A 24722-nucleotide genomic window follows, 5' to 3' on the forward strand; every position below is an offset into this window, starting at 1 on the left:
CTTTTTAGGGAATGTTGTATGTGCATACTTGTTTGTACATGATGTGATTGAATATACTTTGGTTATTTTCCTTTATTCTCTTTATTTTTTTTATACTTTTTATCATTTTCTGAAAACCTTGGACGATTTTTAAAACTCTTATTTTCTATTTATTCTCTTTATTTTTACAAAGATTTTATCAAACCCTGGATGATTTTACAGAGAACTCCTCTGTTTTTTCTCAAAACTCCAGCCTTGTTTTTATCCTGCCTGCAATTTTTAAAAAAATCATGTGAATTCCTTAAGTTTTGTCCTGATCACCTCTTTATTTTCAGTCTATTCTGATGGCATCCAGTCAGCTTGATTCAGTCTTTCTCGAGGGCCATATCTCTTATGAGGTGTGGCAAGGTCTTTTTGATAATCGAACTCTTAACATAGGACCCTTCATTCCCCGGTGGTACTATTCTTGGCTCAAGAACTTCTCCCGTATATTTCTGGAGCATCTGAGCGATTGCGGATTAGAACTGGCATCATCAGTGGGAGAGCAGATCACCAACAATAATTTAATCCAAGCATTGGTAGAGCGGTAGAATCTATGCACCTGTACTTTCTGGTTCCTGTGGGGAAAGAAGACTCTACTACTGGACAAATTCTCAGAGATTATGGGTTTACCTGAGCCAGCTGGTTAGCCGGAGGACCCGTTAGAGTAGCAGTTTTTTATCAATATCAAAGGACTCGACCCTCAAGATGCTCTAGCCCAGATGACTGGACACAGATCTTGGCCGTTGATAGAGGTCTATGAGACTCAGTGTGTTGACTTGTTTGAGCTATACCGACAAGATGGAACTTTTGAAGAAGTCGACTCCTTATCTCGAGCAGCACAAGAAAGGATTCAGCATGCAATGGTCTTATACACAGTAGGACTAGTCTTCTTCCAGGATGGACAAAACTACGTTGACATTAGGACAATGCAACTTTTGCGAAGATGGAAAAGTTAGCAGACTAACAGTCTCTTGATCGCCATAGCCGCACTCGCCTTCTTGTACCATGGATTGACCCACTTTACACTCAAATATTCGATCTTAGTGGAATGGTGCATCTACGCCTTACAATCTTGGTTCTTTCGGCATGTGCCAACTCGAGCCAGCTCATTCAGATATAATAGTAAGAAGCCACTACTTACTTCTCGGTACAAATTTTTGATCGAGAACCTCCATGAGGAAAAAATCGTGTGGGACTACTTCGACCGTCAGGAGTCACTCCCTCGATACACTTATGTATATGGCAAGCGATTCAAGTTACTCAGACCATTCTTCTCCGTTTATTACCAGCCAGATCGATGTGTTAGGCAGTTCTTGCAGAGGCAGAAGCGCATTGAGGCTCGATTATTGTTAGGCATTATGCCAGAGTTTAATTTGAAGTCGGCTCAGTGGTACGAAACATACTATTCTACCAAGCATAGCTGAGATTCTTTTGTCACCCTCACTATTTTTTCTGGTGCTCGAGTATCTTCTGACTACCATGAGTGGTGGCAGATTGTTTGTCCGCCCCCTCTTTGTTAAGTTTATTATTAATAAAATTATCATCCTTTAATAATTCTCATTCTATCATGGTTTGACGACCTTGCCTAGGTAACAAGGCATATTTTAGTTGTTTATTAATGCAATTGTCGTGATTCTAATGATGACTCAATCCCTGGTAATGGGATATCCTTCAAATTGTCGACCTGATCCTCATCAAATATCTTTTCTTTATTCGTTTTCCCAAATCGTTCTTTAAATCTAATCATCCATCTTATTCTACAGAGAACATTCGTGATCCCATATGGTTCAGACAAGGTCTGGCAAGAAAACGACACCAGTCCAACATATCAGTTATTCTTCTGCATCCGAGCAAAAAATGGGTTCTCCAAGATCTGCCAGAGGACAGAGTCAGATTAACAGAGATGACATCAATCCCGCTGCATATCAGCTCTTTAAGAAAATGATGATTAAAATGATGTCTGAGCAAGCTGAAGACAATCCCAGAAAGGCTTTTGTCGAAAAGAAGGCATCTATCACCTTCTCTAAGAACATCACTAGCAACAGCAGTAGTATAGGAGGTTCTAAGCCCGACAAAAACAACGATGAAAGCAAAAGGAAAAGCACCTTCAAGCAAAGCAACAAGTTTTTTCAAACGAGCTCTCGCCAGAAATCAAGCACTCAAGAAAAAGCGAAGCATGACAATTGGGGTTTCACTCGTGATTTCACTCCTCTTGATCAACCGCGTGAAGAAATTCTCAAGTATATGCTAACTCAGGAGATGATTAAACTTCCAAAAATTGTTGATCCTCCCGTCGTTATAGGAAGATTTAAAGATCATTTCTGTAAGTTTCATCAGGCAATAGGATATGACACTAAACATTGCTTCATCCTCAAAAATATCATTCTAGATTGCATAGACAAGAGTCTCCTTGTTAATGATGAAGGAAAGGACCAGCCGGCCGTCCTAACCAAGCCTTTCCAATCCAAGTCTCAGCAGACACCAAACACTCAACAAAAGATAAAGCATGACAATTGGAACCATAATCACAAACTTACCCAACTGGATTAAACACTCGACAGTGTTCTTGAGTACATGCTGGAAAAGGACATGATAAGACTTCCGAAGGCCGTTGATCCTTCTATCATGATGGGAAAATGAAAGGATCGATTCTGTGAGTACCATCAAGCAATGAGGCATGACTTAGAACATTGTTTAATCTTTGAGAACATTATGCAGGATTCCATCGACGAAGGACTTCTTGCTTGAGGCAAATTAGAGAATCAATCAACTATCCTGCCAACGTCCTTTCTGGATGCAAAAAGAAAGGATGATGCCAATACTATATCACTTCTCTCATTCTGCTTTTGTCATTTTGAAGGGGCAATATAGTCACAATTCTCTTATCGATTTGTCATTCCTCTTCTCCAAATGCATCAATAAATTTATCAAATTTTCTCATGGCTTGGCACCATCTTTTGTACTTCTCCTTCTTTGAAAATGTCTGCTTGCGAGAAGTGACCTCTTTCAGAGTGCCTCTCAAATCAATCAAGAAATGCATCGCCAATCTTTCCCTTGTTATCTTCAGAGAGCATTATTCAAATATCAATTATTTATCCTTTGTCCAATATCTTACTCCCCAGTTATACTAAGGCATTTTTTTTGAAAATTTATTTTTTTCCTTAAAACGTCCTATATGCAGGCAAGATCAAACAAAATCTTTCATCATTCATTTGCATCTATTTGCATTTGTTTGCATTCATTTGCATTTGCATTGAATTTATACCCATACAGAATAAGGGATAAATCCTGAGACCTGACAGTTGTCCAAGTCATCGTAAGGGTGAAGATTAAAAATCTCCCATCACAATCATCAAGCACTTTCAAAACACCAGTCTTTTCCAAATTTTACCTTCGGGTCAAATCTTTTATCAAAATTATTTTTGCCAATCTTGCCAAAATCAATCTTCGGGTTGAGCATTTTCCTAAATCCAGTTTTTACTGGTCGAACTCTCTAAATCCGGTTTTTACTGGTCAATTTTTCCGAACCCAGTCCACACTAGCCTAGTTTTCCTTTGAAGATTTGAGTTTCGACTCGAATTTTTTTTGTTGCCTTCGGGATTCGAGTTTCGACTCAAATTTTCTTTCCTTAAATTCTCATTGGTCTAATTTTTCTTTGGGATTAGAGTTCTGACTCAAATTTTCTTTCCTTCAAAATTCAAGAATTGGTCTAGAAAATCTGAGTTCTGACTCGAATTTTCTTTCAACTCCAATTTGTCTAGTTTTCCTTTAAAGATTCGAGTTCTGACTCAAATTTTCTTCTTTAAATTCCTGAATTGGTCTAAAAAATTCGAGTCCCGACTCGAATTTTCTTCTAAATCCAATTCGTGTAGTTTTCCTTTAAAGATTCAAGTTCTAACTCGAATTTCCTTCTTTCAAATTCCAGAATTGGTCTAGAAAATCTGAGTTCCAACTTGAATTTTCTTCTAAATCCAATTCGTTTAGTTTTCCTTTAAAGAATCGAGTTCTAACTCAAATTTTCTTCTTTCAAATTCCAAAATTGGTCTAAAAAATCTGAGTTCTGACTAAAATTTTCTTCCAAATCCAATTAGTCTAGTTTTCCTTTAAAGATTTGAGTTCTGACTCGAATTTTCTTCTTTCAATTTTCAGAATCGGTCTAGAAAATCCAAGTTTTGACTTGAATTTTCTTCCAAATCCAATTCATCTAGTTTTCCTTTAAAATTTCGAGTGTCTACTTGAACCTTCTTTCAAATTTAAGAATTGGTCTATAAGATCTAAGTTACGACTCAAATATTCTTTCAAATCCAATTTGTCTTGTTCCTTTTGAAGACTCGAGTTTTAACTCAAACTTTCCTTCCAAACCCAGCTTTATGTTGGTCCTTTTACAAAATCTAGCTTTACATTGGTACCTTTTTAAAATCCAGTGTTCATGCTGACACATTTTCAAAATCTAGTGTTTGTGCTAGTACTTTTTCAAAATCCAGTGTTCGTGCTGGTACTTTGTCAAAATCTAGTGTTTGTGCTGGTACCTTTTCAAAATTCAGCGTTTGTGTTGGTACTTTTTCAAAATCCAGTGTTCGTGTTGGTACTTTATCAAAATCCAGTGTTCGTGCTGGTACCTTTTCAAAATCTAATGTTCGTGCTGATACTGTTTCAAAATCGAGTGTTTGTGCTGGTACCTTTTCAAAATCCAGTGTTCATGCTGGTACTATTTTAAAATCCAGTGTTCGTGCTAGTACTTTTTCAAAATCTAGTGTTCATACTGGTAATTTTTTAAAATCCAGTGTTCATGCTGGTACTTTTTCAAAATCCAGTGTTCGTGCTGGTAATTTTTCAAAATCCAGTGTTTGTGCTGGTACTTTTTTAAAATCCAGTGTTCGTGCTGGTACTTTTTCAAAATCCAGTGTCTGTGCTGGTACTTATTCAAAATCCAGTGTTCGTGCTGGTGCTTTTTTAAAATTCAGTGTTTGTGCTAGTACTTATTCAAAATCCAGTGTTTTTGCTGGTACTTTTTCAAAATCTAGTGTTTGTGCTGGTACTTTTTCAAAATCCAATGTTCGTGTTGCTACTTTTTCAAAACCCAGTGTTCGTGCTGGTACTTCTTCAAAATCCGATGTCCGTACTAGTTGCCCTTCCAAAATTCAATCCAAACACTAGTCTCGCATCAGGATTCAGGCTCAATGCCAATTTTCAGACCTACGAGCCAGTCAATCTTTATCAGACCCCCGGGTCATTCAAGTTTACAAACCCGACCTTCAGGTCACCAATTTTTAGCAATCAGATCTCCGAGTTGCCATTTTGTCAAATCGATCTTCAGGTCACCAATTTTTATCAAGCAAACCTTCAGATCATTAATTCTATCAAAGTCAATCATTTTTCTGACCTTCGGGTCACATCCGCCAATCATGGTCCTCCAAGATTAGACCTTTGTGTCAAACTCATTCCCAATTGGCCCAAATCAATTATCAATCATTTTTCTTGCGAGAGAGCCTTTCTTATAAGGAGAGTTTGAGGAAGCTTGTTCTTTTTGCATGCAATTATTGTTGGTTCACTGAACCCTTTTTAGGGAGAGTTTGAAGGGACTCGTGTTTCACGAACAATTTGCAAGATAATTTTTTATTATCACACAAGGAACCCCCTTTTCAGGGAGAGTTTTGATGGAAGCTCGTTCTCCTTGTGGCCCCCCAATATTTTTTATTAGGCCATCCCGTCATTGAGGACCCTATGTTCAGGGAGAGCATGATGGACTTGTTCCTCTATGACAATTCATCGACCTTACCCAATCGGCCACCTTTCCATAAGAGAAGCCTAGAGTTAGGGAGTTTTGACGAAAACTTAATTTCTCTTCGAAAGTTCGTTTTGCAAACACCTCATCTTCTGGGAAGAGAGGAGTATTTTTTTATTATCCGTTCAGGTAAGGGTCAAGCTTGAGTCTCTTCTTTGAGGAAAGTAGAAGAGAATTTAGTCACATATATGTCAATCGAATATCAAGTAATTTCTTTCATCAAGGATTTCAGAATATTTTGCCAATTTGTCGTTAAAAATAATTGTTGATTTTAAACTTTTATTGCATAAAGAATTACCTTAATTACCTTCATTATTCTTTCAAAAAAGACAAAGCTTCTGCAAAGAAAGAAGAAAATTCAAGATTTTTCTGTTGGTCAACTAAAAGGATGAAGAAAAAATCCTCGATATGACCGGTAAAGAAAAAATTCAATGAAGTTGAAAAGCCATAAGTGAACTGATATTGATAATAGCTATGGTACATTTTTAAAGATGATTCTTCTGGTAATAAGGCAGTGGAAATATCCTGAGCGAAAAAGAGTTCACTCAATTTTAATATCTCTCTAATCATTCAAGCTGCAATCAACTATCTGCAAAAGGGATCTCTCAATCATCGTCAAGATGAAGACTGATGGATGAGTTAAACCCTCAGGGCCAAAGTAGACTCGGATCATCTCCAAGTTGAAGGAGTGTGTGATGTGTCCTTCCAAGGAAAGTTTAAGTCATCGTCAAGTTGAAGGCTGATAAGATGAACCTCCCACCAATCCCTAAAAGATAATTGATCACTGTTATCATAAAGAGATTTTCAATCCAATGAGACAATTTTATCAGTATAATTCTTGGGACTAAAGAAGACTCAAATCATCTCTGAGATAAAGGAGCATGTGACGGGTCCTTCGAGGAAAAATCAAAACATCACCGAGTTGAAGGTTGATGTGATGAAATTCTCGTCAAATCTCAAGAGAGCTCACTTTTCATGTCTCAAAAGAATGCAAAAGATCATCAAGAGATTTTAACAAAAGAGACCATATTATCAATCTAATTCTTGGGACCAAAGAAGATTCAGATCATCTTCAAGTTGAAGGAGTATGTGACGTGTCCTTCTAGGGAAAATCAGAACATAGCCGAGTTGAAGGCTGATGTGATGAAATTCTCGCCAAACCCTAGAAAAGCTCATCTCTATGTCTCAAAAGAATGCAAAAAAATGATCATGGGTAAACCCTAGATATCAAACTGCCCGAACCGCCAAGAATTATCTTTATTCATGTGAAATTATTTTATCAATATCCTTTCATAAGTCACTTTTATGATACTGAGAACAAATTTCTTTCTTTTCATATCAAGGAAATGGACAACTTCCTCGAAGAAGCCCAACAACAATAATTTGATTTTGATTCTGGATTCTACGGTGTTAGCCCCCCCCCCGTTGGAGGTAATACTTTAGGTAGAAGAGGGAATATTTTTTGCACAAATGTGCTTACTTTCAATCATTTTTTAATCAACCACAATTTTTATCTTATTGGCAATATTTTTAAGTTATTTTGACATGAAGTGAGAGCTTGATGTTCATTTTTGATATATCCTGGCATTGTTTTATCCCTCTTTAGGACTTGATAACACGAGTTTTCAAGATTCTTCCCTTCTGTTTTTAATCTGAGCACCCGGGCTCTCAGATTCACAAACTTTCCTGTGTTCCCCAATGTCCCACCATAGACAATTTCCGTTCAGGGTAAGGGTTAAACCTGACTTGTTTTTTGTGAAAGGTTATTGTTTTAAAAGCCATTCAATCTCAGCAATGAAACACCTGAAATCAACCCCTTTTCAAGTTTTAGGAACTCCCATTTTCATCCTTTTGCAAACCCCTCTCGGATTTATCATGCAAAATCCGAAGGTTCCATCATGGTTTCTTCATTCGAGGATTCTGTTATCCATGCTCATTCAGGTTAAGGGTTACACCTGAGCCTCCTCCGTGAGGTATCTTTTGTCCCATTCAGGTTAAGAGCTAAGCCTGAGCCTCATTCTGATGAGGTAAATTTTCTTCTCCATTCTCCATCACATATCTACCACCATCACCTGAATCAATTCTTTCATACCCGATCAGATTCTTCTAACTGGGGCGTTTTTATAGCCCAAATTTAGTGTGTTTTTCTTTGCCACTAAGCTCAGCTTTCAACCAGCTTAGTAGCAAAGAGGGGCATATGTAAACACTCCAAATTTTCCACCTTTGCACACAAACCCTTTCCGCTTGCTACTGGGGCCTGCCCTCTAAAGCCTTCAGAGAGCCAATTGTTTGACACCTGAGCTAGGGCTATTCAAATCCCAAGTTTTACATCAAAATCCAAATATTTCATCTTGCAATCAAGATTTAATCTCTATTTTGGGCTCAATTTCAAATATAAACTCTTGTCTTTAGACAGGAATTTTCCATACCTTTTCCCTGTCAGGGGTCCAGGACTTCAAATCCCTCATCTCGGGTTTACATTTTTACAAATCATTGCATCTCATTTCATATCATTTTATATCATTTCACATCATTTTATATCATTTCATATCATTTTTTGTTATTTTATGACATTTTATGATATTTCATGTCATTCTCGATATTCAGTACTCCTGTTTTTCAAAATCTTCAATCCAGATTCAAGTTTTAAAACTTTTCTTTCAAAACCAATTTCAAAAACCTGGGTTTTAGATCGATATTAGCCATTTATTAACCCCTAGGATCTTATATTCCTTTATTTCAAAACATTTTCTTTAGAAAGCGATTTGGATTCATTTTAAACTCAATTTTTAATTGATCTTAATTCTCAGATGAGACCCATCTTGATGGTGTCGCTTCTGAATTCCTTCATCCAAATTTTTTAAATTTTAGAGTTTTAGTTGACTTAAGACTCTGTCTTTTTACTTTATCAACCTTTTTTAAAATTCTATTTTGGTTTTAAGCTAGAGGTAGTATTATCCCTCAACAATTTGTTTTATTTTGGCCAAAATTTTAGAGTTTCAGTCAGACTAGAACTCTATCACAGAGTTTCAGTCAGACTAGGACTCTATCTCTCATTTCTATTTTCATCTATTTTCAAGAAAATCTTTCAAAATCTTTCATTTTGGCTTAAAATTTTAGAGTTTTAGTCAGACCCGAACTCTGTTCCAAAGTTCTAGTCAGATTAGGACTCTATCCTGATTCTATCCTTTATTCCTGTTTTTTAATTATTTTCAAGAACCTTCTCATCCGACTTTCAAAAGACAAAAAATTTAGAGTTTCAGTCAGACTCAAACTTTATCACAGAGTTTCAGTCGGATTAGGACTCTATCTTTTATCTCTATTTTTACCTATTTTTGAGGAAACCTTTCAAAATCTTTCGAAAGAAGTCAAAATTTTAGAGTTTTAGTCAGATCAGGACTTTGCACCAGAGTTTTAGTTGGATTAGGACTCTAACCCTGACTGCATTTTTTAGAAAATCTTTCAAAAACCTCTTCATTTATCTTCCAAAAAATCAAATTTCAAAATTTTAGGACTTTATTATAGAGTTTCAAAATTATAGGACTCTACCCCAGAGTTCCAGTTGTTCCAGAAATCTACTATGATTTTATCTTTTTACTTTTATTTAACTTATTTTTCAAAAACAGACCCAATTCTCAGAGTTTCAAAATTTTAGGACTCTATTCTAGAGTCTCAGTTAATTAGGACTCTAATCCCGTTTCATCTTTTTGTTCATTTTCACTAATCTCTAAGAAGATCTTTCAAAATCTCTTTGTTTGTCTTTCAAAAACCCAAATTTAAGAGTTTCAAAATTTTATGACTCTAGTTAGAAATTTTAGTTGTTTTAGGACTCTAATTTTCTCGAATTTTATCCTTTGCTTTTATTCTCATCTATTTCAAAAACTTTTTTTAACCTTTATTTTAACCTGTTCAAAAACTCAAATGTGAGGCCCACATACTTAGTGCCACATTCGAGAGATTTTTAATTCATCTAGGACTCTAGAGGATTTAGAATTTTGATTTTTACCTTTTGTTTTAAACCCCTTTTGAAAATCTGGTTTTCAACCCCTTTATTGTCAGGTTTGTAAAATCATTTTCTGAAAACTCAAATGGGGCCCACAGTAGGTGGCGCCACATTTGAAATAAGTACAGGTTAGTTCAAGTTTAGTTGGTGTCCCAATTGAATTAGAATTTCAAAAAGATCAAAATTGATTTTAAAAACTAACCTTTGTTTTCACTTTTTAAAACATCATTTTTAAAACCTTGAAATTAGAGCTTTTAAAATCAAATGTGGGCCCAGAATAGGTGGCGCCACATTTGGATTTGTTTTATGCTAGTTAGGACTCACTTAGATTAGTTAATTAGTATCTTGTTAGGTTAGAACACTCCACCAAAACCGTCCCCCTTAATTGAGTCAACCTCCACATGTTTTCTCACCCTCTCTCTCTCTCTAAAATTTATGGCCCTCTCTCCCTCAAGCCTTCCCCCCTTCCTCCATTGCTGCAGTTCTCAAGGTGAGTCATCTTCTTATCCTCTTTTTTATTTTATTTATTTATTTTATATATTTTTGTCATTGCCACCCATTTTAGCATACTTTTCTCTTATTTTTATTTCAAAAAAACTATGTGAGGGCCTCAAGATGATGATCAACTTATGTTTAATGGTCCCTTACACATTTTTGATCCATTAACAATATTTACTTTTTGTTTATTACACTAAATGCCCAAAAAAGATTGAGATTCGACTGTTCAATGGTCGAATCCCTATTTTAATGGCTAAATCAAATTCCAACCATGTTTTTCCTGATCTTTTTTGTTTATTTTACCATGTTAATGTTTATTTTATGTGTTCAAGCATCAAAATATGATTTGTTACATTATTTACATTTTTTATGGTTTTTACATGCTTAAATTAGGTTTATTCATGTGCTTTATTGATAATATGCGTTCTTGATTCTGGGCATGCGGGAACAACGTTATTTCATTTTTTTTTCTATCATTAAATTCTGATTTTTTTAGGGTTGAACCGTGCATGTGTCAGTGATTTTTAATAAAAAAATTAGATTATTTTGGATTCTATAACTTTGCTAAAAAAATTAAAAACCTGGTTCCTGTACCGTGAAAATGTTGTACAGAAACATGTACGATTTGTCAAAGCAATATCTACCTCATCAAAGATCCAATAGATGATCCGTAAAAAATAGTGGGTTTGTTATGATATCTAGTATATTTTGAAAAAAATTCAGATTTTTTTACGGTCGTTTTCTATTTTTAGTCTATCAAAAATCAAAATCTGTTTCACAGAGATTGTTATGCATCGTTTAAACCCTAGTTCAACTTGCGCGGATCGTACCTCCCTAACCGAAGATCCAATTGATGATTCGTAAGATGTCACATATTTATAAGCATGTCTAGTTTTATCAGTGTGATTTATGTAATTTTTAAACTCTGTTTGCTATTTTTATTTAGGCTAAAATCATAACTATCATTTCTGGAGATGTTACGTATTTGCCAGAATCAAGCGTATATTGCCGGAATGATATCTCTCTAACCGGAGATACTTTTTCCGATCTGTAAAAGGAAATATTTTGTTTATCTATCTAGTACCTCTTTATAAATTTTTATAAATTTCTATGGGGGTTTGCTACCTGATTTAGGTCTGAAACTTTGATAGGTACGTATCTACAGGCAAAATCGCATGTTTTTTTAGGTTTTATTTAATTTTTGTATTAAAATAATCCCCAAAATTCAATTTTTAAATTTTAGTTTAATTTTAGGGTTATCAAAAGCATACATGTCAATTTTTGTTAATTGTTGAATTTATTTGGTAGGTTATTTAGTTAAATCATAAAAATAGGATGCCTGCAGAGTCCCAATTCAACTGAAACACAGTCAAAAATTGATATTCTTATGATATTTCAATTTTTTTAGGAAATATTTTATATTTTTAGGGTTTGATCATGGTCATATTCATTTTAGGGTACTCCACACCCGATTTGGTTTTGATTTGAATCCGTTTGATCCCTGAATTAAAAGTTTTGCATTACATTTTCTAAAAACCTTGATTTCAAGGCCATAGTCTTGTTTTCAGGGGCATTTTGGTTATTTTTCCAAAATTATGAATTTCAAAGTTATTTATTTTTTATTATTTATTCAAATTTTTATCATCTTTTATTATATTTATCTCATAAAAGCATGGAAAAAGGCTTATATCTAAATAAATCCAGCAATTTTCAGATATTGTTGGATAAATTCCAAAAAGTTGATATATTTTCACTAACAAGTTTGCTAGTTTTGTACAGACACTCAAGACTGCATTTTCTTTATTTTTTTTCTTTATTTCAATTTATTATTGATATAAATTATAAATATTGGAATAAGAATTTAATTTTCTGCTTAGAATAGGACTACATTACATATAGTTTATTTTCAATAATATGATTCGTGTGATGGATGATGATTCATGCATATTCAAATCTACCATGGTCTACACGAATGGCACGTGCACTTGCTTATAAGGAGTTAATAAACTCGATTGAGTTCATATTTGTGGCTAAAGTCAGAATACGAACAATATTCAGATTTATCATCTTCTTTAAAGCCACAAATGGCCTACACTCTTATGCATTTTTAAAAATTATGGCATATTTTTCAAAAGTTTTCTAAGTATTTACCCCTTTTAGAATCAAATGAGATATATTCAATACATATTCGTGGCCATAGTAAGGGATATATAAAGAATTTATTTCATCTAAGTTCTATAAGGCACAAAAATCCCTTTTTACAAACGATTTTCATCAAAATTCTTCAAAAAATATTTTCTTAAATTGCATTAATGCATCATCTAGGTTAGATTGCATCATGAACAGGATCTCATAGGGCCACACGCTCGTTCATGCTGAGTTATTTCACAAATCTGCTTCAGAAAAATCGATTTTCTAAAAAATTATTCAAGTTTTCTTCAGAATCGATTTTCTCAAAATGTGAGGGTTTCTTTAGAAATCGATTTTATTTCCTTCAAAAGACTTCTCAAATGTGATTCATGATTTTCAAAGTATACTCTTTTTACAAATATTTCCAAATATTTGAAGCATACATCATATTTCAATTAATATTTTCTGAAATTCATAGCACATGCATGATTCTTTGTGCATTTTGGAATAGAACATCGATTTAGACAAGTTGAGCAAAGCAAAGCATATGATTAATCCTTGGTTTGATTACTCCTGGTTATGGTGCTAGAAACAATTGAACCTTGTACCGACAAACGAGTCCCATTCTTCAGAATTATCCTGCATTTTAAAATGGAGGTGAGTTATTTTTAAAATCTTTTTCAAAGGTTAGTTTGATTTGCAAAAGTAAAATTTTGCAATGATAACACTCCTCCTGCTTCTTCCTTTCTCTTTCCTTATCTTCCTCATCCACCTCCTTCCTTTACCTTTCCTTCTCTTCTTTGTCTTCCTTCTCCTTCATTTGCCTTTTCTTCTCATCCTCGTCCTCCTTCTCCTTCCTTCGCCTTTCCTTCTCTTCTTCATCCTGATGCTTCTTCCTTTACCTTTCCTCTTCCATCTTCATCATTTGCCTTTCCTCCTTTTCTTCCTCATTTTTCAATTGCCTTTCTTTCTCTTTCTCTTTCTCCTCCCCCTTATTCTTTTTTTGCCTTTCCCTCTCCTCCTCCTTCTTTCTTTGCCTTTTCCACTCTTCCTCCTCCTCCTTCTTCCTTTGCCTTTCCCTCTCCCTCTCCTCCTCCTTCTTCCTTTGCCTTTCTCTCTTCCTCTCCTCCTCCTTCTTCATTTGCCTTTGCTTTTCATTCTCCTCCTCCTTCCTTTGCTTTTCCTTTTCTTTCTCCTCCTCCTCCTTTTTCAATTGTCTTTCCTTCTCTTTCTCCTCCTCTTTATTCTTTCTTTGCTTTTCCTTCTCCTCCTCCTCCTTCCTTTGCCTTTCCCTCTCCTCCTCCTCCTTTTGTTTTTCCTTCTCTTCATCATCTTTCTTCTTCTTCTTCATCTTTAGTTCTTCCTCATGCTTCCTTTGATCTTCAGCCTTAATATCTGATGGATATTGCTCTGCATAATATAATTCCAATGCTTTGTCATTTTCTTTATTATTCTCAATCTTCATTATATTTTGGTACCTTTTATAATGCTCATATAGATGGTATTGGCATATCATTTCAGTAACTCTCATGAAATCGAACGACAGGGGATTTCTTGTCTGACAAGCTTTAGACATTGCTAACCTGCACAACACATAAATTTAACCTCATCATTATAAATTGTCACAATATTTGGCTTCATAAGTAAACATCATTATAAGATTTAGAAAACTTAAGTACAAATTGAGGTAACTTCACACATTGTTACTACTTTAAATGTATAAATCGTTGCTGCTTCAAACTTACAAATCATTGTAGAAATCGCAACCTTCATAAGTACATATCATTGTAACATTTGGGTTTCATACGTAAACATTGATGTACAATTTATCAAACTTAAGTACAAATCGGTGTAATTTTATTAAGTCATTAATGCTTCAAACGTATAAATTGTTGTTGCTTTATAAGAACAAATCGTGCTAACTATTTTTTGATGCCCAAAAGGTGGATAGATACAAATTGATTTGTTTCAGTATGAAAATATGTGTTATTTAGCATGAATAGTACAACCAATTATAAGATTTAGCATTCAGATTTACAAATAGATTTGTTTGCATAACGAAAAGTTACACGAAACTCACCAAAATGATATGAGTTTTGGTAATCCGATAGTGGAGGAGAAACACCCAGAAGGCAGATGCAACCGATGGTAGCAATGATGTTGCCACTACGCAGACGACGACAAAGGATGCTCTTGCAGCAACAGACGACGACAAAGGGTGCTCCAGCGACAACAAACAATAGTAAAGGTTGCTCCAACGGCTGCAAATGATGACAAAGGGTGCTCCAGCGGTAGCAGACGATGATAAAGGATGCTCCAGTGGAAGCAGACAATGACAAAGGAGGATCCGGTGGCAGCAGACAATGGCAAAAGGTGCGTCGTCAAGGGGAGCTCCTGTTACAACAGATGGTGCAAAAGTTTATTGCTTAGAGCAAAAATGGAACGTTTGGACTTTGAAGAGTTAACATCATCCTCGACTTTCTGGATGAATGACATTTTTGTCCTTTTCTTGAACCATCATTTCACTTTTCTAGATAAAGGGTATTTTTATCCTTTTCTCAAACCATTGTTTCATGGCGAGAATGGCGAAAAAGGGTAGTTAAGTCTTTGCAACCGCACCGGACTCCGAAGCTAAGTGATGTAGACACACACGGGGATATCAACCCCACGTGCTTATATACATGGCGCTCATTCTGACCCCAAATACGCACTGTAGCAAACAATGTGTCTTCGGGGGGGGGGGGGGGGGGGGCAGGGGGGGACATATAACCCGCTTCGATGAATAATTGTAACTTCTAGTCTCCACATTAAAACTACAACTTCTAATTTCCACCTTTGAGCTAAACATACATAACGATTGACTCTTTTAAGAAGTATTTAATTAGTAAAAAAAAAGTACATCAAGATGCTCTATAAGATTTTCAGAAGTCAGAATTGGTATATTGTATTTCTCTAAAGATAGGATTGGTATTTCAAAGTGGAAAGGATAATGATAAGAATCCAAGCACAAGCTCATACCATCCAAAATTCCAAATTGATAAGTAATTCTATTTTTCTTGTATCGGTTCCTACGTGGCAAGAATTATGCATATCAAGGAGGTATTATGATTTTCTCACCTTGTAACATAAGATGTATCACCATAAATGTAATACTACCTCCCCATCTCTTGATTCATGAATTGAGTTGGCATAGCTCACAAGGGCTCTGCTCAACTAGTAGGGGTGACTTGTGAATGTCACCAAGTTAATGGGACATCACAAGTTTGAAACCCACGAGTAGTGTCCCTTGCTGCAAGGCCGAAGTTGGGTGTACTCCTCGGTGGGCAAGGGTTTTACCAACTAGAGGCCATCCAATATGCGGTTCGTGATTGGAATCCCTGAATGATCCAAAAAAGGGAAAATGAATTGAATTGGCATTAGCTTAAGAGCCCAATGTGTTATCAAGTGCTGGACTTCCAATATTATTACCCATATTTGTATCACCTAATGTGAATCTTGTTTTTGAAGCCGAACAATACCTGAACCTAAACGTGAATTGAGAAAACCTACTCTCATTTTATAATGTATTTTTCAAGCAAGTGCAAAATGCAGATCAGTAAGCATTATTTTTTTTAATGACTTGATAATCAATTAGTAGTAAGATCGTTAACTTATATTATTTTGGCATGTTCCTTGTCAAGCTGGGTTTGACTGTGATACATCCCATCAAGATTGTAAAATTGTGCAACCCAAAACTAAGATTTAAAGTTGTGATGAAACTAATTAAACGCAATACCTACTTGCTCATCTAAAGAAAAAACTTGCCACGTACTATTGTATTTGATAACCATGCCTCTTTTTTCTTTTAACTGTCTATGCTAAATGGCACACTTCTCAAAATGCCTATCAATTTGATGAAATCCTCTCATGTCCAAAATCGTCGATTCTAAAAAATTTTAGGACATTTTTTCCCTTTGCACATGCATACCTGCTGAGGTTCATGTGATATATAGGTACATTGTAGGAAGTTTGCAACATTTCAATAAAAAAAGAGATTCTACAGACATTTGCAAGTATACTATAACCTTTACAAATATAGTATGACCTTCACAAAGATATCCTATAAACCTCACTTAAGTAAATACTCCTCAAGAAGCTTCGCAAATGTGTGCTGATGTTTGCAGTCTCCTGTTGTGAATGTTTCTGACTTTCAAACTTTAATTAGACCTCCACAAATACATTACGACCTTCATGAATAAAACCTGATAACCTCCCTTAAGTAACTACTCCTCAAGGAGCTTCACAAATGTGTGTTGACATTCACAATAACATGTTGTAAATGTCCCCAACTTTTGCACTTTGAATAGACCTCCATAAATATAATAGGACATTCACAAATATAGTAGAACTTTCGTGAAGATAACCTACAAACTTACTTTAACTAGATACTCTTTACATGCGTCGGTAAATGTGTGCTGACATTTGCAAATACTTGTTGTGAATGTTTGTACATTTGCATGCTTATTGATTCATATATAAAGTCATTGTGTTTCTTTTTTCATTTTTTTTCTTGTTAGAACGGTAACACTTTTCCCTCTAGAACCCTAAACCTTTCCCCTCTTCCGTTTGTGGAGAATATAGTGAAATCATCTTGATGCATTTCAAGAATATTGCGACAACCTTTTTGTCAACTTTCTTGTCTTTAAGTTATTAAAGTGAGTTTCATATATATATATATATATATATATATATATATATATATATATATATATATATATATTAATACGACCTTGTAGTATTTGTGTTTGGTTGCTATTATGAAAGATTTGTGTAAGTTTGTCTATATTTTATTTAATATTTGGCACCAATTTTTTCATTTAAGGTTTATTGTTTTTAGTAATTTTTCATAGAAATATATATTTGTTGGTGTTGTAGATGATTTATGTTTGTTTTTTTATCTTTTATTTAATATTTGATAGTTTTGTCTTAGAGTAATAGGGTTATGGTTGACGTACTCTATAGTATGACTGATTAACCAGTGGGTAAGCTACCAGTTGCTCTGTTTGCTCTTTTTTATCAGTAGGTGTGTTCGTGTAGGTATTGTTTCCTCCATAACATATCTTCAATCATCATTTTATACTAAATAAACGAATATTTTTTTATAAAATCAAAATAGAGAAATTGGTGATTGAAAAATCAATTTTATAGCAACTAACAAAAATTGGTATCAACTCTTTAAATTAAAATATTGAAAACATGCAAAATAAACAAATAAGAACGACTTATAATGAATCAAGAGTAGTTATTTAGATTTCACAGAAAAGTTACATTTTATAACATAATATATAACCATAGTGATGAATTTGAAGAACAAAAAAGGCCACAAGATAACATCTAATGTAAATTTTCTCATAAGGGGTTCTATAAAAAAGTACAAGCTCATAGCATGAAGATATTTAGAATCCATCAGTCTGAGAAAGAACTATAGTCAATAAATTTAATGATCAAGGGCAAAAAATACACACTTTACAAATTTTCTATAATGTAAATCTCACGACCAGATCAGATAAACAAGCACATGAAAATGAAGGGATACCAAATTAAGAAAACAAAGCGAGAAACAAGGACTCATATGAAAATTAATTAAACAAAAAAAAGCTACTGAAAATGCAAACATAACTTGAGAACCATGTAATTCTTTCACAAAATAATTGAGAAAGATTTTGTAACACCAATTTTTTAATCCCAAAAATCATAGATTTTTTTTAAATACATTTAAATCTCTTTATAAAATTATAGTGGAGTAAAATCAATCAGGAATAAAACTTGGCACGTTACTTCTCGTAACATTCACATTCATATATACATTTAATTAAAATCAAATATTTATAAATTGAATCCAATGACCATACACGTACAAATTAAATATAAATGTCCATTATTAAGTTAAATCAAATATCAGAGTCTTTCAGCTATTTAAAAATGTCCTCAATCTAAAACATCAGAGGTGTGAAAAAGGTATGGCTCTGTCTCTGTCGCAACCTCCCACCATCGCATATGAGATCACTCACTTTCTAAAAACATTAGCATTTATAGGGTTAGACAAAACTTGTCTCAGTAGCTAGAACTATACTAAACATGTAATTCAGAATACGTAAGTAGGAACTACTTCAGATTTCCATGCATTTAACAAAATTAAATGCAAACAAATTTAACATATGTTGGAAATAGTCCAAGTAAGCATACAATGCAAAATTTAACATTTATCAGTCCTTCATAAACACTTTAGATTACATGAACATAATTAAAGATGCATGAGCAGTTAAAAATACACACACTTACCAATGCAGAAGTCGATTATCATGCATGAACTAATTCTTATCTTTAGTTAAAATTTCTTTATTATATTATGCATGCCATGCTTATCTAATGCATAATTATTTATGTTATGATTTTTAGAACTCTATGGGTATAAATACAGGCAGAAGTCTTGGGTCAGGGCTACGACGTAGGTGGTATTTTCAATCAAAGGGTGGCTTTATCCTGGTCGGGCACCATTCACGAGTGCCAGGTGAGGAACGCAAGGACTGAGAGAAGTTCTCACACTACCATCCTGATGCATCAGACTTTACTTATGAGATTTTGTATCCTCCACGTTGCAGTATAATGTAGAGCGTTTTTCTATCTTCGTGGTTGGGGAGGAGAAACCTTCTGTGCTCAAATCAGTATCTAAGAAGTCATACTAGTACCACTCACCTTCTCCCAGTTAGTATCAATCATTTTATGTTACAAGTTTAACTTTTAATTATTTGTTTAAAATGCAGCATCCATTTAACAGTCTCATTCAATAAGTTTGACCACTTTGAGGCCTAAGGATGTATTTTTGAAACCTTTAGTTCGAGATCATAGCATGTGTTTCATTTCTTTCAAAATCGAGCATGAATGCATAATAAGAAAATGAAAGTTTCTTTAACAGTAAATGCATCCACTCATTTACATCATTCAATTCATGTACATGACAGTCATATGCAAGGAATTGAAACATGTTCAATAATACATAACAATCACATTCAATACGCATAATGGACACTTCGGTCCATCCATTCGATATAGGCCATAAGGGCACACTTGTGACTTAATAATTTTATCAGTTTGTGTCTCATAAGTGAATACTTCAATTTCCTATAACAAACTCATAATTTTAACAGTTCATAGTATCTAAACATTCATTCAAAACATCATGTACACATTCACATAATTTTCGCTACAATTAATTAGTCAGATTCTAAACCGGGTCCAAACTCGTGAAAACCCAACTCTGTCCGATTGTTACAGAAACTACAAAAAAAAATTAGTAGTTAGTCAGAGCTAAATTTTTTATAGTTTGAAGGAAATTTTGTCAACTTTCGGATGCCGTAAACCGTTCATAAAAAATCATTTGTATGAAAGAGTTACAAATATTTTGGTGCAAACCTATATTTTTTTGTTCCGACTATTATAGAACCGTACTCAGTCTATAAATATAGCTCACAATTTTACAGTAGATGTAAAATTTTGTTAGATTTCTAATGCAATAAACCTTTTATCAAAACTTCTTTGGATGAGGAAGATACAAGCAATTTACCGATCAGGTGTTAGGCCAAAAATACGTAATAACAAAAATATGCATTTGGGTGGGGCCAAAATGGCCCCCCGAATTCATATTTCTAAATTTTTTTCTACCAAAAAAATAAAAAATTCATGCTATAACTCCAGAATATTTAGATGCACATACACTACGATTTTCAATTAAAATTTGCATAAAAAAATCAAACATATCATGGTTTTTACTAAACTTACAACTTTTTTTAAGAAACCCGATAACACCAAAACACATACTTTTCTATAAAAATGACCATAGAAATCATTCTAATTTTTACAACACATCTGTATGAACACAATCTACTAATCCAATTTAAAATTTATAGAAAAATAACTGAGTAACATGTGTATTTTGCAATTTTTACGGTCTTATTTTTTGAGGAATTTGTTTTCTTGAGAAAATGATTTTTAGAGGGGTTTTCTTTTGAAAACCCCTTTCCGTCACAAGCATCGAAAACCCTAAAATAAACCCACATGTGGGAGGTAAGATTTAGGCTCTGTACTTATGAAAAATCAAAGTAATTCGTACCCACAAATTTTGTTTTGCGTGTAGAGCATAAAACTGCCTACCTTTTTGACAAAAAATTGGTCCTACGCGCGTTGATCACTCTTCTAACATGAACCAGCCTTTCAACATGAACGACAACCTCGCCCACAACCTCCTTACACTCCTCACACGAGCGTGGATGCTCAGCCAAGGGTGAAAACACCAAGGGTTTGGTGTGGGAAAGAAGATAAGAAGAGGAATTTCTTGGAGAAGGGAAAGAAAGTTTAGAAAAAAACAAAAAGAAAGCAAATAGGGCAGAGCGTGAACCCATCATCTCTTTTTATAGTGCTAGGGTTGGGTCAAGGGCTGGAGTTAATCCTAGCCCTTGATCTTAGATCTAGTTTAGTTTCCAATTTTTAAAAACTTTCACTTTCCTTTTTTATTAACTCTCTTCTTCTTCTTTTTTTATATATGTGCTTAGCTTGGGTAATGTGTATTATACATATTATACATATAATATATAGTATGGGAAAGCCCACATGGGTTGGTTGGCCCCTATAGTCCAAAAATTTTACATGTTTAAAATTTTCAACTTGCTTGCCAAGCAAGAAAGTTGACTAGTCAAAGATTTTTTTCTTCTTTCTTTTCTTTCTTTCTTGGTCCAACCCACTCTTTTAATTGGACTCTCTAGGGGGTGACGGCCCCCCTTATAGAATCTTGTTTTAGAAACAAGGCAAGCTTTGACTTTTCAAAACTTGCCTTAAAATTTAGTAAGTTTTATTTTAACTCTTAAATTCTAAGTTTTTCTTTTTTTTTTAAGTTTAAGTTGGAGTGCCACATAGTCTCTGTCCGATTGTTATAAAGACTACAGAAAATTTTTTAGTAGCTGGTTAGAGCTAAATTTTTTTACAGTTTGAAGATTTTTTTGTCAACTTTCTGTTGTTGTAAACCATTCATAAAAATTCATCCGTATGAGGGAGTTACGAATATTTTAGTGCAGACCTATATTTTTTTGTTCCGACTGTTATAGAACCTTACTCAGTCTATGAATATAGCTCAAAATTTTACAGTAGATGTAAAATTTTGTTAGATTTTCAATGCAATAATTGTTCATCAAAACTCCTTTGGACGAGGAAGATACGAGCAATTTACCGATCAGGTGTTAGGCCAAAAATATGTAATAACAAAAATATGCATTTGGGTGGGGCCAAAACGGCCACCCGAATTCGTATTTCTAAATTTTTTTCTACCAAAAAAATAAAAAATTCATGCTATAACTCCAGAATATTTACATGCACATACACTACAATTTCTCACAAGTGGAACCAGGAGGGGTTGAGATTTTCTTGAATCGGCATTCGTGGGCGTAGTGGATTTGGGGATTTCATAGATTTCTGAAAGGCTCAAGGATTTTCATTCAATTTTTTGGTGTAAATCAAGGGGGTTGTCTGAACCAGAGCAGAGCGCAATCTGAAACCCTCGACTACCGGATACTCTCTCTCTCTTTGGGTCGCCAGAACCTGGGTCGCCGACTAGCAGTGAAGCAAAACCTTTGACTTACGGATACTCTCTCTCTCTCTTTTTGGGGTCGCTTGAGGGGGTTTTCACGCCTTGGGAGATCCGACACGAGCGACGGAGGTAGCCCCCCTCGATGAGCGACAATTCAAGGTATTTTTTATGTACTTCCGCCAAATTCTCTTTTTGTGGCGTTTTCATGTCGTTTCTTTTCAAAAAAAAAAAACTTGCTTTTTATACATTTTTAGGCTGTGTTTTTTTATCCTATGCATAACTGTTTAGTTATACACTGTCTGTCTCAAGCCCGAATAACGGAGGAGGGTTGCGGTAGGCCAGTGACAGCCAGCGTAAAAACTTAGTCACACCCTATGAATATGAACCAATATGTGAATTTCGTTGGGTCATTCCCTACTAAGCGACGCTCTGTACTCTATAGGCCCAGAGGCAATGATAAGTGGGCAAGGGTAGCTAGGTCATTGCCCAGAAGTGATGCGTCAAACCGACACCCGAGGGTGGGGTCAAATAGGCAAGGGTTCCCACACTTTGTTGGACGGGTGAGGGTGAAAAAGATAGTTCAAGACAATACAATTAGGTTAGCCACTTGGAACATATGGTCTTTAACTGGTAAGTTGGTAGAGTTAGTAGATGTTATGTGTAGGAGAAAGATTGATATTTTATGTTTACAAGAGACCAAATGGGTAGGTGAGAAAGCAAAAGTGATACAACCTTGGGGATATAAGATTTGGTATTCAGGAATACATAGGAATAGGAATGGAGTTGGGATTGTTATTAGTCGTGAGTTTATAGATAATGTAGTTGAGGCCTGTAGGAAGGGGGATAGGATTATACTTATTAGATTAGTAGTAGGTACAAATATTATTAATTTTATTAGTGTTTATGCACCTCAAGTCGATTTAGACGGTTCCATTAAGCGTCAATTTTGGAAAGATTTAGACGGAGTAGTACAAGTGATATCTTATAGAGAAAAGATTTTCTTCGGCAGAGACCTTAATGGACATATAGGCATTAGTAGGGATGGATTTGAGAGTATCCATGGAGGCTATGATATAGGAGAAAGAAGCAAAAGTGGAGAAAGGATTTTAGATTTTGGTTTGTCCTATGATTTGATCTTAGCCAACACGTGGTTTAGGAAGAGGGAGTCTCACCTAGTAACATTTAAAAGTAGGGTTAATAAGAGTCAGATAGATTTTTTCCTACTCAGAAAGAGAGATAGGGGTTGTTGCATCAACCCTAAGGTTATACCGGGAGAAAGTGTAGCTACACAACATAGAGTCTTAATTTTAGATCTTAAAATTCGAAAATGTCACAAAAGGGATAGACATAGGATAGATCCTAGAATTAAGTGGTGGGCACTGAAGGGAGCTAAACAAGGAATGTTTGTAGAACAGGTAGCTAATTGGTGTCTCGAGGAGGATGCATAATCAATGTGGAATAAGATAGCGGGTTGCATGCGAAAGGTGGCGAAGGAGGTTTTGGGTGAGTTTAAAGGCGGTGCACCACTAGGTAAGGATACATCATGGTGGAACGAAGATGTCAAATTAGCTATTAAGGTTAAAAGAGAGTGTTATAGAAATCTAAGTAAGAGTCGTGATAATGAGAATTTGGAGAAGTATATGGTAGCAAAGAAGGAAGCTAAAAAAGTAGTTTGAAACACGAGGGATAAGGTATATAAGAATGTCTATGACAAGTTGGATACCAAGGAGGGAGAAAAGGATATTTATAGGCTTGTAAAGAGATATGAAATCGAGGGATTTGTGTATGGTTAGATGTATCAAAGATAAAACACAAAGGGTTTTAGTTAAAGATGAGGAGATTAAGGAGAGATGAAAAGATTATTTTGAAAAGCTATTTAATGGAAGGCATGCCCAGGATCTTGGAGACTTCTCCATTCCTTTTCATGAGATGAATTGTGACTTCATGCGCAAGATTCAAAAGAAAGAAATTGCAGAGGCTTTAAAAAAAATGCAATCCAGAAAGGCAATTAGCCCGGATGGTATACCTATTGAGGCTTGGAAATGCTTGGGTGATAAAGGTTTAGTATGGTTGGCAAATCTTTTTAATAAGATTTGGCAGACAAATAAGATGCCTAATGAGTGGAGGAAGAGTACTTTGGTGCCTCTCTATAAGAATAAGGGTGATATACAAGATTGCACAAACTATCGGGGTATAAAACTCATGAGTCATACTATGAAACTTTGGGAGAGGGTGATTGAGTATAGGTAGAGGAAGGTTGCCATGATATCGGAGAATCAATTTGGTTTTATGTCTGAAAGATTAACTATGGAAGCTATACATCTTCTTAGACAACTTATTGAGAGATATAGAGAGGGGAACAAAGATTTGCATATGGTTTTTATTGATTTGGAGAAGGCATATGATAGAGTACCTAGGGATGTACTCTGGTGGACAATGATGAAGAAAGGTATCTCTCTCAAGTACATTAGTATAATTAAATATATGTACGAAGGAGTAGTAACCAATGTCCGCACTTGTGGAGGGGTGACAAACACTTTTCCTATAATGGTTGGGTTACATCAAGGATCTGCATTAAGCCCTTTCCTTTTTGCTTTAGTGTTAGATGAGCTTACGAGATCAATTCAAGAAAATGTGTCATGGTGTATGTTGTTTGTTGATGATATTGT

The sequence above is a fragment of the Nuphar pumila genome, chromosome 3, assembly GCF_984573655.1.
Source record: "Nuphar pumila chromosome 3, dmNupPumi1.hap1.1, whole genome shotgun sequence".
In the NCBI taxonomy this organism is placed as follows: domain Eukaryota; kingdom Viridiplantae; phylum Streptophyta; class Magnoliopsida; order Nymphaeales; family Nymphaeaceae; genus Nuphar; species Nuphar pumila.